Source organism: Stegodyphus dumicola, chromosome 8 (genome assembly GCF_044657685.1).
Source record: "Stegodyphus dumicola isolate Sdum_Otavi_A_Nest chromosome 8, ASM4465768v1".
Lineage (NCBI taxonomy): Eukaryota > Metazoa > Arthropoda > Arachnida > Araneae > Eresidae > Stegodyphus > Stegodyphus dumicola.
In genome coordinates, this window is record NC_140775.1 from 18,595,540 (window position 1) to 18,615,530 (window position 19,991).

The window sequence follows — 19,991 nt, forward strand, 5'->3', positions numbered from 1 at the left end:
TTACTTTGAATGAGTTAATTAAAGTTTGCAACGTATTGTGCATAAATTCAGAGGGTTCAAAATCGGAAGTAGTAACCCGAATTGTCTCTTTCCTGTGTGATTTATCTGTATTATTTGAAAATATTTTGCATGAAGAAAATAGTGATATTGAAGATGAAACTGTTAATAAAATTTCTGAAGTAGTGCTTGATGATAATCAAAGAGACAATCATGGTTTTAACGAGTCTCAAGTAAATAACAGTATGCAGCTTCCAATTCAAGATCATTTTAAACCTCATCTTAGTTTTTCGGATATTAAAAGTATTGTAAATCCTTTTTCTGGTAATGCATATGAAAATGTTGATAAATGGATTGATGAATTTGAAGATGTTATAAATTCTTTGAAATTAAGTGATTTGCATAAATTAGTTTTTGCTAAAAGATCATTAAAAGGTAAAGCGAAACTATTTATTCAGAGTGAACCTTAAGTTAATGACTGGTGTAAGTTAAAAAAGCTTTTGAAATCTGAATATGGTAAAGCTTTTAATTCAGGTGAATTGCATGAAATGTTATGTAAGCATAAATTAATGCCTAATGAATCTTTAGATGAGTATTTTTTGAAAATGAAAGAAATGTGTTCGCGAGGTAACATTGAAGATGCTTCATTAATTAAATATGTTATTGATGGTATTCCCGATTCGGTGGTGAGGATATGGTTGCGAAACAATAACTGAATTTAAACAAAGGCTTAAAATTTATGATAAAATGAGATCGGACAATGATAAATTTAAAAATCCGAAACCGAAAGTAGACACCCAAGTTAAAGATAGAAGTAAGCTTGCGTCATCAAACCGAAATCAATCTAACGTTAATAAGATCAAATGTTTTAATTGCGAGGAATATGGCCATAAGTAATGGCACTGTGTAAACAAATCGAAGGGAATAAAATATTTTAAATGTGAAAATTTCGGGCATAAATCAACTGACTGTCCAGATCAGACCCCCGAGAAACAAGCTTTAATACAGCGAATTTCTGATAAGCATAGAATTATGAAGACTGTAGAAATAAATAACCATTTAGTTGATAGTCTAGTTGACACTAGTTCAGATGTGACGATATGCAGCGTGGAGTTACACAAGCAGATTGGTTCTCCTAATTTAAATTGTAGCGACATCACATTAAACGGAATTGAATCAAAGCAAACGTACCCCATCGGCTTTTTCATTTCTGATATTTCAATTGATAGTTTTTCACTGCGTACGAAAATTTATGTTGTTAAGTCTTTATGTAATCAAATTGTATTAGGTTTGGATATATTGAATCAGTTTAACTTCTCTTTTACCGAGAATGGCCTTCAAATAATTTCTCATCGGAATAAAAGTAATGTAAACTTGATAACTGCTCAGTCATCTCGAAATTCTAACGTTCGTTGCGTTATGGGAAATTTGAATATTGCTGTGTCATTGAAGAATGTTTATGATCTTTCTCAATCGTCTGGCGTCTCCGTTAATCTAAACAAAAACCCCGAAAGCGGAAGTGGCTTGAAAATTAATTACCTTTCACATCTGGTGAATGCTATTTCTGTCAACGAGATTGATTTATCGCATATTTCGAGTGCGGAACATAAAGAAAGACTGATTAATTTAATTAATTCGTACCAGCCTCGGAAAAATAGACAATCTGACTTTAAGATGCAAATAAATTTATGTGACGAAATTCCTGTCTGTCAAAATAGAAGATACATGTCTTTCGCGGAACAAAAAATTGTTGACGATCAAATTAAGGAATGGCTGAAAGAAAAAATAATAAAGCCTAGCAACTCTAACTATGCGGCACCTATTGTTTTGTGTAACAAGCGTGATAATTCGAAACGTTTATGCGTGGACTATCGGAAATTGAATAAGAAGATTATTAAAGACAAATTTCCACTGCCTTTAATTCTGGAAGTACTCGATCGTTTAGAACAGTCAAAAGTCTTCACGACACTAGATTTGAAAAATGGCTTTTTCCATGTAGACATAGATGAAAATTGCACCAAATATACCGCATTTGTAACACATAATGGTATTTACAAATTTCTTAAAGCTCCTTTTGGTTTATGTATTAGTCCAAATGTTTTTCAAAGGTATATTTATTCAGTATTTCGTGACTTGTTAAATGAAGGTGTACTAATTATTTATATGGATGATATAGTCATACCGGCTAATGATGAAGTTGAATGTTTAGACAAATTAGAAAGAGTACTCAAAACTGCTTCAGAGTATGGGTTACAAATAAATTTCAAAAAGTGCCAATTCTTAAAACTTTACGTTTTAAAAATTGAATTTTTGGGACATGTAATCGAAAATGGAACTATTTGACCATCACCTTCCAAAACTGTTGCTGTTCGAAACTTTCCACAACCGCGTAACTGTAAACAACTACAAAGCTTTTTAGGACTAACGGGATATTTTCGTAAATTCATTCCTCAGTATGCTAAAATAGCTAAACCTCTTAGTGACTTACTTAGAAAAGCTATTGGTTTTAAGTTCGATTCCGAACAACAGGAAGCTTTTTGCAGATTAAAAGAAATTCTATCTCAGGTACCTGTTCTACACATATTTAGGCAAGGATATCCATTAGAACTTCATACTGATGCTAGTAGTCAAGGCTTTGGTGCGGTATTACTCCAATTGTCTGATGATGGTAATTATCACCCAATCCAGTATATGAGTAAGAAGACTTCACCGCAGCAAGAGAAACTCTGAAGAAGTTTAGAAACTATTTGTTAGGGACTAAATTCAAAATTGTAACTGATTGTAGTGCTTTTCAGAAAACTTTAGATAAGAAAGATTTAACTCCTAAGATTGCAAGTTGGGCAATGTTTATTGAAGAATTCGATTACGAAATTGTACATCGTTCAGGAAGCCAAATGAAACATGATGATGCTCTAAGTAGAAATGCTTTAATTTTAACATCATACACATCCGATGTAACTGAGAAGATTCGGTTAGCACAACAACAGAATGAAGATGAACATGTGAAATTGATAAAGAATTTAGTTGAGAAGGGAGAAGAAAATTGATTCTTTGTGAGAAATGATATTTTGTACAAATTTGAAAATGGTAAAGATCTGCTAGTAGTGCCAGAATCCTTACAGAACGAAATCATACAGAAGGTACATAAAAAAGGTCACTTTCCTGTAGATAAAACTGTGAATGCCGTAGAGCAAGAATTCTATATTCCCAGACTGAAATGCAAAGTTGAAAAAGGTGATTGCAAACTGTATAGAATGTATACTGTACAACAGGAAGCAAGGAAAAGCAGAAGGATTTCTTCATCCTGTACCGAAAAAAAACGTTCCCTTGAGTACGCACCATATCGACTTTATTGGACCTCTTCCATCGACGAACAAGAGATACCAACACATTCTAACTGTGGTCGATGCTTTTACGAAATTTACTTGGTTCTATCCAGTGAAATCACCAACTACGCAAGAAGTCATTTCAAAATTGAAGCAACAACAGACTGTATTTGGAAATCCAGCCAGAATCATTTCAGATCGAGGTAGTGCCTTTACATCGAAAGAATTCTCAGCTTATTGTACTGAAGAAGGTATAGAACATGTCAAAATTACTACCGGTATTCCAAGAGGTAACGGACAGATTGAGCGAATCCATAGAATTTTCATTCCTGTTTTGTCGAAATTATCACATGAAGATTCAACGAAATGGTTTAAGTATGTTCCAGATGTCCAGAGAATAATCAACAGCACAACTACGAGAAGTACGAAATATTCACCGTTTGAGCTTCTCATAGGCACGAAAATGAAGAACAAAGAAGATCTGAGAATTATTGAGATATTGAATGAAGAGTATTTAAAGCAATTGATACAAGAATAGTGATGAAATGAGAGAAGATGCGAAAAACAACATTTTGAAGATACAAGAAGAGAATCGAAAACAATTTAACAAAAGACGTAAGAAACCGAAACTGTACAAGATTGGCGACTTGGGGGTGAGTGAGTGAGAGATTATGGCGCAAAACCAAAGTTGATTATAGTGCGCCAAACGCGAGATGGGGTGAGTACAATTGATGAAATTAAAATACAATAAATAAAAACAAGTAGACAAATGTGTCAAATCCAGAGGATGAAGTCATATAAAAACAAGTTAAAACCACACATTTAAAATTCAAGACACAATTTTCAAAACAAATTACATTAGGTGATAAAAGCCAGTCTCTTTTAAATAATAAAATAAATTACAATTCACCTCTCTTCCGATTAAACGGTCGAGAGGTAAGTTACAGCTATTAAAATACTTCTGACGAAGATTATTAAAATATGGACACTCAATTAAAATATGACGGACAGATAGACAAACATTACAATTTGAACAAACAGGCTCATTCTCTGCTTTTAAAAGGTAGCCATGTGTCACTCTTGTGTGACCAATTCTGAGGCGAATCAAAAGAACTTCTTCTGTACGATTTCCAGCGAAGTCCCAATGCTCAATTCTAGGCTTTACTTATCTTAACTTGTTTTGACGCTGAACATACCAAAATTGCTGCCATTTTTTTCGTATCTTCTTTTTCACTACACAACAGATGTCTCCAAAAGGGATGAGGCGATTGGACAGTTCAACAGCAGATTTGGCTGTGATATCTGCCAGCTCATTCCCTTTAATTCCCACATGACCGGGAACCCAGCAGTACAGAATTTCATATCCACGACTCGTTAGGTTTATATGTATCTTGAGAACATCCACTATGACTGGGTTTTGAGTGTTAGAAAAACCTTCTAAAGATTTCAGTGCACTATAGGAGTCTGTATAAACTATAAACTTTTTGTGGCAGAGCCTAGAGATGTACAAAAGACAATAATATATTGCAGTTAATTCAGATGTTAAGACAGAGGAGGCATGGTGCAAGCGTCTGCCCTCCATGTGGTCTTCAATTACGAATGCCATCCCGACATGATCTGTTGACTTGGATCCATCTGTATAAACTGGAAGATAACTGCTATATTTGTGCCTGTGCTCAGCAAAGAGTTGTCTATAAATGATGTCATTGGTGCTTGCCTTGACGTGATGCTTGAAAACATCAAGAAGCTGAATCCGTGCATTTTCCCAAGGTGGGAATTCAAAATTCTGTACTACTTGGGGACGCATATCAGAGAGGGAATATTCCTCAATGATAGGGCGAAGTCTTAAAGGAAAGGTAGGAATACAGGATGGAGGTGTTTCAAATAATGTATTACACTCATTATCAAGTAAGCATAGCTTATTGGGATGTTCAGGTTGTGATAGAATATTAAAATATTGCAAAAGGGACAATTGCTCACGCTTCAGATAAAGTGATGGTTCGTTAGAGTCAACATACAGGCTCTGGACAGGAGAAGTCCTGAAAGCTCCTGAACAAATCCGCAAACCCTGATGGTGAACAGGATCCAGTTTTAACAAAACAGAAGAGCGAGCGGATCCATAAACAGCTGAGCCATAGTCCAGTCTAGAGCGGATAAGCGCTCTGTAAATGCGAAGCATGGAGCAACGCTCTGTACCCCAGGAGGTGTTCGCCAACACTTTTAAAATATTTAGTGTTTTGAGACACTTCTTTCTCAGGTTTAAAACATGAGAAAGGAAAGTCAATTTCTGGTCGAACGTCACTCCTAAAAATTTTACTTCGGGCGCTACTTGAATAATTGTACCATTTAGATATAACTCAGGTTCAGGATGGAGACCTCGCTTCCTACAAAAGTGCACGCACACAGTTTTCTGTTTCGAAAAAGTAAATCCCTGTTTGTCTGACCATTCTTGGATCTTATTCAGAGCCATCTGCAATTGCTTCTCTATGTGTCTCATGTCTGCTCCTAGACAGCTAATCTGTAAATCATCTACATATAGTGATCCCAAGATGGTAGGAGGAAGTTCTTTTAATACAGAATTTATTTTTAAACTGAACAGCGTTACACTCAGCACACAGCCTTGAGGCACACCCTCTTCCTGTTGAAAAATATCCGAAAAAACAGAGCCAATTCTTACTTGAAAAGTTCTAGTGTTCAAGAAATTCTGTATGAAAATTGGTAGGTTGCCGCGCAAGCCACTCTCGTGAAGATCCCGGAGTATACCGTATCTCCATGCCTTATCATAAGCTTTCTCAATGTCGAAGAATATTGAGACAAGGTGACTTCTTCTGACAAAGGCTTTTCGAATAGATGTCTCTAATAGAAGCATATTGTCTACGGTCGTTCTTTCCTTTCGAAAACAGCTCTGATAAGGCGATATAATATTATTCTTTTCCAAGAAGTAGACTAGGCGGCTGTTTACCGTCTTTTCAAACAGTTTGCAAACACAACTGGTAAGGGCAATTGGCCGATAGTTCGAGGGATTCCTCGGGTCTTTCCCTGGCTTCGCAATAGGAATCACAACAGCTCTCCTCCATGCACTGGGAAAAGTACGCTCCTTCCACACTCTATTGTAAAGTGTGAGAAGGGCATTCAGTGACTTATAGGACAGATGCTTTAGCATTTCGTAATTTATGCCATCAAAACCCGGAGAAGACCTATGTGTCTGCAATAAAGCTCTCTTTAATTCCAGCATAGTAAATGCTCTATTCTAGGGCTCAGATTTGGAAGAGTTGAATGCGATGGGATTTATTTCAGAGTGTTGCTTGATAGAGAGAAATGCAGGTGAATAGTTTCTGCTGGAAGAAACGGCAGCAAATGTCTCACCGATAGTATTTGCAATTTCTTCTATGGAGCTAATCACTTGACCATCTTTTTCCAAAAAGGAAAGTGAGTGGTCTTTATAGATTCCGCATGCTTTTCGAACTCTTTCCCAAACCCGCTTACTAGGCGTAGAGGATGTAATTGATGACACATAGGAAATCCAAGAATTCCTTTGGCTCTGCCTCCTTACTTTTCGTGTATTTGCTTTGGCTCTTTTAAAGGCTATGAGGTTTCGCAGTGTCGGATATCTACGAAAAATACCCCATGCTTTTTTCTGTTTTTTCAGTGCTTCATGACAGTCGCGATTCCACCACGGTTTCGAATATTTTAGTATTTTTCCTGATGTTCTAGGAATCGAAAGCATAGCTGCCTGAATAATAGTATCAGTAACAGCTTCCACAGCGTCATCGATATGCACATCTTCTACCATTTCCTCTGTGAGCTCTGCGGAGGAAGAGAAGAGTTCCCAGTCTGCCCTGTCCAGTATAAACCGAGGGAGCCTCGACATGGGGTTTGCTCCTCTTCGTGCAAGAGATACAAAAATGGGATAATGATCGCTGTTGTACAGGTCATTTCCGACACTAAAAGTGCAAAATGGCAACAGAGATGGTGAACAGATGGCAAGGTCGAGAGCGTGGAATGTCCGTGAAGGCTCGTGGAAGTAAGTATTCTGCCCATTATTCAGGAGAAAAAGGCTATGATCTTCGATCATCTGCTCAATTTGTCTTCCACGGCAATTTGTATCTTTACTACCCCAGAGCGGACTATGGCCGTTAAAATCTCCTACTATTATGAAAGGCTCAGGCAGCTGCTCTAAAATATCATTTAAATCTTTCTGATCAATGTGCTCATTTGGAGGCAAATACAAAGAAACAAATGAAACAACAATATCAAAATTTATTTGAGTAGCGACAACTTGGAGGGATGTCGTCAAAGAAAGAACATTTGAGGGATAATCCAGTGAGGAGAGGAGACCTACACCTCCACTGGCGCGCTCACCTGCAATGTTATCCTTACTGACGAAAGAAAACCTCCGAAGTTTTGCCTGTTGTTCTGGTTTTAGATTTGTTTCCTGTATTGCGAAGCACACAGGATGATACACATTAATTATAGATTTGATGTCTAGCAAATTTCGGTGGAAACCGCGACAGTTCCATGACACGAGGGTGGATATTATGAATGGTTTTTGTTTTTCCAGTGCTGTTCTTTTGTTTTTCGTGGAAGTAGATGCCTGGGAACTTCCAGACCCTCTTCCACTTCCATAAAGTCTGAATCCGCAGATTCAGAAATCATCTCATCAAGAGAACTATTGCTGCGACTTCTATTTTTATTTCATGTTTTTTGTGTGGCAATTTTGGGCTTACTTTGAATAACTGTTTCTTTTTTTTGTACTATATGGGTTGCATTTTCTTTTTTCTTGTTGGATGTAGACGGTTGGGTTTTATTTAGTAGGGTCTGTGTGCCTATTGAAGTTTGGGTGGCAACTGTACGAGATGATTTAACAGCACTGGCGTATGATGTATTTGGTCGAAACTGTGTGCTCTGGACTAGTCTTCTGGCTTCGGCGTAAGAGATGTTCTTTGTAACTTTTGTAGTCTGGATTTCTTTTTCTGATTTCTACTTTGGGCACGAGCGAGAAAATGCTGGGTGGTCACCCTTGCAAATTATACACAAAGGCGCAGCGGTACAATTATCAGAATCGTGGCCAATCTGTGAGCATCGGGCGCATGTGAGGCTGCCACGACAAGACGTCTTAGAATGGCCGAAACGCTGGCATTGGAAACATCGCATAGGGTTTGGAATATAAGGTCTTACAGGAATATTTAGATATCCGGCCTTAATATTCTTAGGCAGATCAGGCGTGTTGAAGGTAAGGATCACGTGTTTCGTGTCTATCAACTTACCTTCTTTACGCATCTTGATCCGCCTTACACCGCAGACATTTTGTTCGGATAGCTCAGAAGCGATCTCTTCTTCAGAAACATACAGAAGGTCGAATTCTGAGATTACACCACGACAATAGTTCAGTGACTTATGTGGTGTTACAGTGACATTCGCTTGCCCAAGTTTAGTTATCTGAAGTAAAGAAGCAGACTGGGTGGCTGAGTTTATATCAATAAGCAAGTCTCCGGAGCGGAGACGCTTTATATTTCTCGGCTCACCAATACAAGACTGGATATATTTCTTTATTACGAAAGGAGACATCTTATGCATTTCGCCAGAAGGACTAGAGATTACTAGGAAACGGGGACTATTGTTATGATTTTTTTTATTTGTATCTGTCCGTAATTTTTTTGCAGAATTTTCAGAACTAGGTTGAGCGACAGGTTGAGTGACTGGTTTAGTAGGAGACGTTTCAGAACTAGGTTGAATAATTGGTTTATTAGTAGATGTTTCAGAACTAGGTTGAGTGACTGGTTTAGTAGGAGATGTTTCAGAACTAGGTTGAATGATTGGTTTAGTAGTAAACGCTTCAGAACTAGGTTGAGAGACTGGAGTGACTTCAAAATCTTTTAATAAAAAAATATGTGAATTTGCCATATTGAAAATAGAAAAGATTCGGGTCCGACGGCCCCGCCCACCACGGAGCCCAACAAGGGAACACAGATTCCTGTGTTAGGGCTAGCCGGACCTATACGCAAACTGAAGCCCCACAGTCGGCTTTCCCGAAAGCAGGTACTCCCGAGAGCTTGACCCCAAGCCACTGACACAAGGACTAGTGACCAGCCGATTGACACCCGTGAGGACGACTAAGGTGCCTCCCGTTTAGCTGAAGCAGAGGCCAAAGCAGTGTGTTGGGGACAGTACCTCGCCCCTCAACTACCAGGACCCTCCTTTCCAGCGACACGGGTCTCCACGCACGGCAAACACGTGGGCAGTTTTCTCGCCATTTGAAAATTGGACGCAAGGGTGTTTCCAGTTTCTCGTGACGAGCCCCAAACTCCGGAGAGAGAAACCACAAGGGAGAAGGGAAGGGAAAAAGTTCCAGTTAAGAGGAGAGGAGACAGAAAAGAGGACAGATCACTGGGGCTCCAGGATCGTGACACCCGTCTCACCAAGAAGATGATCCCCTGAAGGGCTAGGGTACCTCGGGATTGCCACACCCGTACTCACAAAAGTGAGCCCCCTGAGGGTTTGGCGGCTTGGTAGCCATACAGAGAACTAAATATGGGACTGGTTTGAAACTGCGACCTAAGTTTCATGGACCGTATAAAATCATAGCTGTTAGATCAAATGACAGATATGAAGTCGAAAAAGTAGGATGCCATGAAGGACCGAATTTGACATCTACTGCGGCTGACCATATGAAGCCATGGTCAAATTGATTTGATGTTTGTATCAGCTCAAAACCTAAGGACCTGATACTCTTTTTTTCTTTTTCTTTTTGTTTTCTTTATTATCTTTGCAGGTACATGATGGTGATGTCCACTCAACATACATCGAGGACGATGCCTCTTCAGGCTGGCCGAAGCTGTGGAAATCCACGACCAATGCTGAATTAGAATTGCCAGTAATGACGTCATCGCAGCATAGCGCAGTGCGAAGCAGTCCAGACAGCGTCAGATAGCGTCCAGAGTGGATGTGAGTGGAGATGTGAGCAGACGGCTCGCTTTTCTTCAAAAGTTGAAGAAGACAGTCGGTCTTCTTGGTCTTCCTTGGAGTTTTGATTCTTCTTTTGATGTTTCGCCTTTAGCTGATTATATTATTCAAAGCTACCCATGAATGTTTGTGTGAAAGGACTGAAATGTTCATCATTACATGAATCCTGCAACTTTAATCTTTACTTAATTTATCTTTATTACTTTTTACTTCTTATTAGTAAAATAAAAGCATGTACAATGCCATGCTCGTGCTCTCTATCTCAGTATTTAAAGAAAACCCTACATATATCAGACTCTTCATAAACTATAGAATCTAAGTAATTGTTTTTCCGGAGGTTAGGAATCCATTTAACTGCTATGAGAATTAAAAGCATTAGACGTAGTTGTTGATTGCTTACGTCTGTAATCTATTCAAACAGCAAGCAAAATGTCACTACTGCTTACTTCTCTATCATTAGTCAAGACACTTGCGCAATCGCCGTTTTCGAAACTATACAGTTAAGAACCTTTACCTGAAGTATCAAGCAGAAGGTAATAACAGTTTAAACTAAAACACAAAATACTAATAGAAAAGAAACAAAACGTATAGGATCAATGTAATGTGATAGTGCAAAATTCCGCAAATGCCATGTTATAAGAATTATTATTTTTAAATTAAAAATTTCAAGGAAACCAATAAGCTTTTCAAAACGAGAAATATCAAGAAATCAACTGTGCATTGCCGGGGTTGAAATGATAAATTTTCCATTTGTTAGCTGCATACGCTAGCCATTTACACCATGAGAGCAATAATGGGGAGAATGTAGTAAATCTTTATATTTTTGCCCTAATTTATATCTTACAACAATCCTTAAATTCTTCAAGGGTTTCTGGGGAAAGATATGGGAGCCCGTCGACAAAATCCAGAAGGTGACTAGTTATTGCGCACCACATTTCAATTCTGCCGTCAACTATATATATATAGCTATTATAGATATATATATAAATAAAACAAAGATAGCAGCTTGGCACTCAACTTTACTTACATTAGCGCCATCTATATAATTTGCAGAACCCACTTACATCACTTAGGAAATACTTTTGCAGACCCCGACGCTAATATGGTAGGTAAGTTAGAATTAAAACTTACTATTTACTTGCTTTTAATTATTTTTATGTAGTATTTAAGTATTTTCTAGATAATTAATTATATTTTTAAGTATATATATATATATATATATTTTATAAATTATGAATTAGTTTAGTATCTTATTGGTTTATATAAATTATGCCTAGTTCCTTTTTAGTTTCTTTTTGATTGATATGCATATTCGTGTCGGGGAGTTTATGTAGACAAGAGTTTCTAAAATGCATTGGTTTCTAAATTAATTTTTCTGAAAATTTAATTTTTTTTAAAAATTTAATTTATTACTAAACTTTACATTGCTTATTTCTCAAAATACTTCATTATTGGTATTTTCCTTTCAGACCTTTAATTTTTAATTGCTAATTTCTCAGGGTACCATTTTATTAGTATTTCTTTTTGGACATTCTACACTATGTATTTACTTTTGGGTTTGACTTTTACCCTTGCCTGCATGAATGACGAAACACGAATTGAATGATTGAAGAGTTAGGTTTGGAGGCAACTTCCCCTTGATAAGTCTGTCTCCTGCCTGCTCAACAGTCATTCACTTATGCATTAAAAAAAAATTTAGATTAATTTTAATTTGCTAAATTGGTGAATTTATTTTCATTGTTTGATTTTGCACTTGATTTACTTATGCTATCTGAATTTAAATGATATTGTAGATTAGTTCAAAAATTAAATCTTTTATATGTTCGCACATTTTTTAATTATTTTAACTTTAAATTTGCTTTTTTACGTATTTACATGCTTGTTAAAATATATATATAGTATAGTCATCCTTGACTTAGACTTGAGTTACTCTTACTTGTACTGCATTTTTGATTTTTCCGCCCTGCAAGTTGCAAAAGGATGTTCGAATGGTATATTTTAGTTTCTGTAACTCTTCAAGTACTTGAAGTACGTAAGCTTTTGTTTGTTGACTTTTTATTTTGGTTCATAGAACTGGCGATGTAGTGGATAAAAATTAGACAAATTAATATATATATATATATATATATATATATACAGGATAATTTTTTTTTTTTTTAAAATTTTTATTTTTTTTTTATAGAATAAGCTAAAAATCTAGGAAATACTAATATTTTGCATAAGAGAATAAAACTAATGTTGTGAAGTTCAAGAAGCTTTTAGTAGAACTTTCGAAGAAGCATCATGTTTTCTTTCTTTCTTTTTTTTTTTTTTTTTTTTTCGATTAATTCACTCTTTGTATGTTTGATAGAATTAAAATTCGCGGAATGTATAGGAGCTGTGGTAATTTGAGGATATGTGTATAATAGCCACAAGCGAAAATTTAGAGCTGCATATTTAAGGACCGTTAGTTTAATAGCATTTGAATGTATTTTACATTCCAAGTCATCTAGCCTTCCATTAAGAGTATTTATACATTTCTACTTATTCATATTATTTTCGATAAACACTAAATTTCTTGTTCCAACGCCAGTGAAACATCTCCAAACCTTTATGCTTTTACGCATAGGATTCTAGAATTCAATTTTTAATTAGGCTTTTGCCATAGATTAGTTCATCTTATCTGAACCAAATAATATTATATTTTGTCTTTTCTGCAAATGTATCATTATTTCAATATGATAAAATTTTTATTTGTTATAGATTTTGCGAATTCCAAGCGTATTTTCTCAATTTTCTTGTTGACAAAGAATTTTCTTTTTTGCTAATCGCCCACATGCCCTAAATGATTCTTCGAAAACCTTCAGAGTTAACTTTTATTGCAAATATTTCTTCTAAATCTGATGAACGTTTTAAAGTACTAATTTGTGGCTCTTGTTTGATTTTTTTTTTTTTTTTTTTTTTTTTGTAGGATAAATCTGCGTTTTCTTGGTGTTAGCTTAGAATGTGGTCCAGACTTCAGTGCATGTTTTCATCGGTTTCATGCAATATCCATCATTTTATTACATCAAAGGTAGTTAAATGCTTTATATGAAGAATTGTATGGATATTTCGAATAATTATGCCATTTTTAAATTTCTAACTGAATAGGTCTTTAATTTGTAGCGTACTGCTATGCTCAATTCAAACCGGAAATCTCTATTATATAATAAAAGAAAGAGTTTGTCTGTGTGTGTGTGTGTCTTTCGTTCGCGCTGCGCGTAAGCTAATAGACCCACGACTACGAAATTTGGTACATATGTGCTTCTAGACAAGAGCCAGTGCACCTCGAAGCGATTTTTTCGAAATTCGAATTAGAATATTTTTTATTTTATGTTTTGTGACGAAATCGCGTCATTTTGAGACATAATGGGCTATAGGAAAGCGAGATTTTACTCTACACACTCCTTTTTTACATCATCTTGAAACGTAGGCACTTAGCTATTTTATAAACTTAAAATAAATTTCGTGTTCCAATAAATCGATTAAATACGAATTTATTTAACAAAGGGAGCTTAACACCTTTTCAACGAGATTTTTTCTAAAAAAGCTTATTTTTAAAAATGTACAGTTTATTTTCCTTTGATTTTTGGACACGTTAAACTTTCATCCTTGCGACTGCTTTCACAAAAAGAATTTTGGAAAAATAATAATAGTTTGTATTTTTAAGGAATTTTTTAAATGAAGCTTCCGAGTATACTTCTCACATCTCACATCTTTAAAAATGTGATTTTGGCAACAGTCTTATTGTTGTTGATAGATTTTTGATGAAATCGCATCATTTTAAATAGTTTCATTCTTTTAGAAATATAGGTTTGGCAACAATTTTTCATCGTATTTCTTATGTCACTCTTTTTAAGAGATTGGCATATTTCATTGTCATATATATATATATATATATATAAAATCAATAAAAACGCATTATATATATATATATATATATATATATATATATATATAATGCGTTTTTATTGATTTTTTTTTGATAAAGTTGTTCTGCAGAGTGAAATAGCTGCGCGGCATTTTATGTTTTTTGAGTTGCTATCATGTTATTTTTTGCTTATTTTACTGTTTGTAAGATATTGGAAAGTTTTGCATGATTTTTTTCCTTCAACGGAAAGTTTGTTATTTTTTTTTATTAGGATAACTAATATTTGCATTAAGGGATATAGCTTATTTCATTGTAATTTTTTTCTCTTGAAAATATAACATAAAATATCATTAATTATACTTTGCTTTTCAGAATTTTTTGTTTTTTGTATTCTTTTATGTTATTTATTGCTCATTTCACTGTTTTTAAGATATTGAAAAGTTTTAAGTGATTTTTTAAGAAAACAAAGTTCTTAACAACCTTTATACGACTTGAGTTCTTAAGATTTTGCAAAGGGAAGTTGGTTAATTTATTTATTAGGATAATTAATATTTGTATTAAGAGATATAGCTTATTTCATTGTAATTTTTTTCTCTTGAAAATATAAGATAAAATATCATTAATTATACTTTGCTTTTCAGAATTTTTTGTTTTTTGTATTCTTTTATGTTATTTATTGCTCATTTCACTGTTTTTAAGATATTGAAAAGTTTTAAGTGATTTTTTAAGAAAACAAAGTTCTTAACAACCTTTATACGACTTGAGTTCTTAAGATTTTGCAAAGGGAAGTTGGTTAATTTATTTATTAGGATAATTAATATTTGTATTAAGGGATATTGCTTATTTCATTGTAATTTTGTTATACGTAATAGCTTTTTTTTATGAAGTTGTTCTGCAGAGTAAAATTCTACGCAGTTTTTAAATTTAACGTTTGGTGTTTCCTTCAGCCATTTTTCCGGTACATTTAAAAGCCAGACGAAGGCTGGCAGCGAAGCTGCTAGTATTAATATATTTTGGTAAACAAGAAATAATCTCCAAATGCAGACGATAATTCTTGCGATGTATTTTCATTTAAAATACAAAATTATAACAAGGAACATTGTCTGCGAAAACATCTCAACAAAAATTCCGAGAGTCTGAATTATGTGTATTAGTGAATACCACGTTTTGAACAAATTATTTAATTGCAAGAAATACTTTGAGTATATTTATTTTACAGCAAGCAAAACTTAAAATCAAGAATAAAAAAATAATACGTTAGAAAAATATTTCATGTTTGCATTTTAATATTTAGTAAAATATCTATGCAAATGAATTTCAAAAATACAATGTCCGAAAACAAATGTGAACCAATATTCATTTATTTTTACTCCCTTGTACGAAGTAAAGGAAGTATTGTAATCACGAAAAAAAAAAAAAAAAAAAACGGGTATCATATTTCAACGAAAATCACAATTTTGACCGCTATCAAATGCAATTTAACGATGTTTTTGCCTGACATCTGTACATAAGGACAGATTAAACCACACGAATTATAAAACTGATTAAATCTTTTTCACCACACGAATTATAAAACTGATTTAAAATGGTTTCAGAAGAGATTTTTTCGTGGCGTCTGTACGCACGTATATATCTCGCATAAACTCAAAAACGAGTAGCCTCAGAACGGTGAAATTTTGTATATAGGACTGCTATAATATGCAGTTGTGCACCTCCCTTTTTGGTTGCAATCGGCCGCATCTAACGTATATATACATATATACCCACTCTGTTACTCGGCTTCGTCAGCTGAGAATTTTATTCTTATATGCTGGTAAATTGTGCACTTTTTGCTTTAAAAAATGATTGAATTATGTTGCTGTTATCTTTCGATTAAGGTTTTTATGCCTTTAATTAATCTGCATGCAGTAGTAGTGGAATTATCAACAATTTAAAAGTTGTTTAAGTGCGGCCAAGCCTAACTTTTCTTACCATAGAGCCATATTTGTTTACATTTGAAACTTAGCGGAATAGTGAATTAAGTCTTTCTGCATCTTCAGTGTCGTTTTGCCGAGTGGGATCAAAAGGAAACTTTTAGTTTTGTGTACCGAAAAATTTGCCGTCTTGCCTGCTAGTCGAATTGCTTGTTTTTGCGTAGAAACTGTAATTTTAATTGCAAAAACTGTTTTTTTAAAATTGTTTTAACTGTATTTGGTGTTTTTCTATATCTTTCAATTTTCAATGAAGATATTTTGAGTATTTATTATTTTTGCCTTGCCGCGAAGTAAAAATTGAATTAACTGAATGAGAAATATAGCTCTAATGAAATTCGAAGAAATAAGCATTTCGTATTAGCAGCAAATATTGTCGCCAGTTTGTCTCGGACAGAGAAGAATGTTTCATCCAGCAATGATTAAATATTCTTCAAATAATATAATTTTTGTGCATTCTGTTATAAAATGAATGAGATGTAACGTAGCTGTTAAGTGAACATTGCGCCAGAGTGTCGCTACGGTAAAAAAATATATTGAATTTTAAAGACTGCATTTATTCTATTGTGATTTATGCGCTATGGACGAAGTAGATTTAATTCATATCAATAAGTTCAAATGAAATGCAGGAAAAGTGCGCATAATTTAATATCCCGTACAAAGAAGTCATGTGGTTTACATCAGATTTTTTTCTGAAAAAAAAATTGAATATTTTTAGCAATTTTTCCTGAAAGGTTAAGCAGATTTTAGGCAATTTTCTGCAAGAGAATTGAAGATTAAAAAGCAGTTTAAGAAAAAATAATTAATTTCGTGTAAAAAAGCTATTAATTTCTAATTAGTTATGAAATCGTCTTCATTAAATTATTCAGAAAAGAGCTTCACACATAATTAATCTGATTATTCTTTAACGACGGAAAACGTTTTTCTCTTTTTCCCTCGTTTTCTCTTTTTTTTCTGTTTTTAATAATAATAGTAGTCAAAAAATAATTTTAACGCAATTCATATTTGTGCAAATTTTATTCGAATTTGCATGGAAAATAGTAAGCATGGTTTTACACGAATGAATGTAGTATAGTTCAAGATTGTAGAAAACAATTATGAAAACGTTTCAGAATTTTTTCTTGGAGTTCAACTATTTTAAGTTATTCTTTATTTAGTTCACAATATGGCATTTTAATTTAGTCATTGCTAAGATGTAATTAACGCAAAAACATAAAATAAACAGATTTAAATTTAGGTTAAAATAACACGCCGAATAGTGATTATTGGAGCAGTCAAACAACAAGAATCAGCGTAATATTTAAAAATTTTGCAGGCCTAGTTTGAATATTTTAACTACACAGCCTGCTTCCTCAGCTGCCTAAGTGCAAATGAACGAGATAAGATAATGACTGGACAGAAATTAAGCTACTGGAGCCCTCTATTGATGAAACAAGAAAACTAAAACATAATTTCCTTTTAAGCTGAAGGTAAAGATGGATTGGAATTAGAGTCGTTAACTAGAACAGAAAGATTTTTTTGAATGTGAAACGTCTTTGGAAAATCAAGTTCATCAACGCAAGATGTTTTTTGAATAAGTTTGGCTGAACAAAAAATGAAAAATGTGAAAAACCAACAGTGCCGGGCAACAGAGGATTTCTGTGTTTCCTTTTTCCCAACATTTGTCTCATGTTTTTTAAAGCGAAATTTTAAGGCACTCTTAGTTTGACGAACGTAAATTAAACCACACTGTCAAGGAATCTTGTAAATATCCTCGAAATTCATATCCCATTCATTCACATCCATCAAAATTGCGCGCTAAAGAACATAAGGTATATGTTAGGAAAAAGGAAACACAGAAATCTTCTGTTGCCCAGCACTGCTGATTAGAAAATCGCACTTTCCATTTTTCTGCAGCCCAAATTATTCAAAAAATATCTTCCATTGGTGAATTAGATTTTCGAGAGGCGTTTCACATTTAAAAAATCATTCTGTTGTAGTTAACAACCCTAATTCCAATCCATCTTTACCTTCAGCCTACAAGGAAATTATGTTTTAGTTTTCTTGCTTCATATCAAGAGATGGCGCCAGTAGCTTAACTTCTACCCAGCTATTCTTATTTTATCTTATCACCATATCTTATTTCGTTGATTTGCACTTAGGCAGATGAAGAAGTTGGTTCTGTAGTTAAACCATTGAAACTAGGCCTGCAAAATTTAGAAATATTACACTGATTCTTGTTTGACTTCTCCAATAGAGTTAAATTTATTAAATCTCGCTTACACGACTGCAAAATAACCAAACGTGCATTCTAAGCATAACATTACACCACATTAGGTGGAATTACAACAATTTCTTTATTTTTTTACAGAAAATTAAATTTTTCCGTCTAGTAAGTAAATAATATAAACACTTAACAAAATCTCACCTTTATCTCAGTTCCGTTTTCAGGTAACATTTGTTTGTCAAAATTAGTTACGCCATTGATCTCTCTTCCAAAATGGACTCGGAATCTTACACATAGCGTGGCAGTTTAAGGCGCATTTCAGCATAGTATATACACTATCGTAAGTGGCATACTAAGAGACAAAGCAGAAACTATGAGGCAAACAGGGTTAAAACAAAATTTGGACACAGTTGAGAATCGTTTAATGTATGCAAATACAAATACGTTAGGATTATCCAAATTAAAAAATTTTGATTTTGATGCGCACTAATATTTTGAAAGGTGGAATCATTTGATATGCAGTTCATAATGTTTGCATTATTTAATAATTTGTAATTAGATAATACAAAAACTAATAGGATGCATGCACTTATTATTGTATTATATGATATTAACAGGTAACTATTATTTTAAATTAGAAGAATGAAAAAATTTACAAGCGTCAAAAATAACTAATACAGTTAAGAATCGTCTAATGCATGCAAATACAAATATCGAATAAAAGTATGCAATTATGTTACAACTATCCAAATTTTATTTTTGATGCGCACTAATATTTTGCGAGATGGAAAATCATTTAATGTGCGTTTCATTATGTTGTGCTATCTAATAACATTTATAAGGCAATAAGCAAACACTTATTATTGTTTCATACTGCGATATTAACAGATAACTATTTCTTAAAATTAGAAGGAAATAAAAAGTAGATAAGATTCAAGAATAAATAACACAGTTAAGAATCGTATAAATTTAACCATAAAAGCACTCTCTTCTCTTTTAAAAACAAATGGGAAAGCACTCAAGAAATTTTAATCAGCAATTTTTAAAAAAATTCTTCCGTTTAGAAATGAAAATTTCCTTGCATATTATTAAATTTGATGCCAATCAATATTTCGTTAAGGATGTTGCAAAACAGCTCAGACAGTTGTATAGGTGTAATATTGAACCAGTACTCATCAAAATCCTCTCTAATAATGCCAAAAAATGTCTTTTGAATGGGCATCCAAACACTGAAATGTTAATTATCGTTCTGAATTGCAATACGGAAAAAAAATAGTCCCAGTGTTTTATTTTGAATAGTATTATTTATACCAGAAGTGCCTTTTGAGACCAAAAACTAATGAAGTGTCTTGGAAAAATATATCTTCACCTATACATACTGATGGCTGTTATAATAAAGATGCGGTACTGGTCTAAAGATTAATTTTGATTTGAAAAAAACTATCTTGCTGAGAGGTATCACTCATAAACATTTCCATTTCTTTATTACACAATTTTGTCTTCATTAAAATTCATCCACATCGTCCATTACTACGTTTTTTTTTTTCTCAAAAGTTTTGAGAACTAATGAATTGACTTTTAACAACCTTCTCCTTCTTGCTAGTGAAAGAATGTATTAAATTTTAAACCCAGCTTTCTAA

At 34.0% G+C, this 19,991-nt stretch overlaps 1 protein-coding gene across 2 annotated transcripts in view; it reads right to left on the reverse strand.

The window, feature by feature from the left end:
* The window catches only part of LOC118202111 (calcium-binding protein E63-1-like), a 710,926-nt gene that overhangs the window by 306,759 nt on the left and 384,176 nt on the right, over nt 1–19,991 (reverse strand). The gene's annotated exons all lie outside the window — the stretch shown is intronic.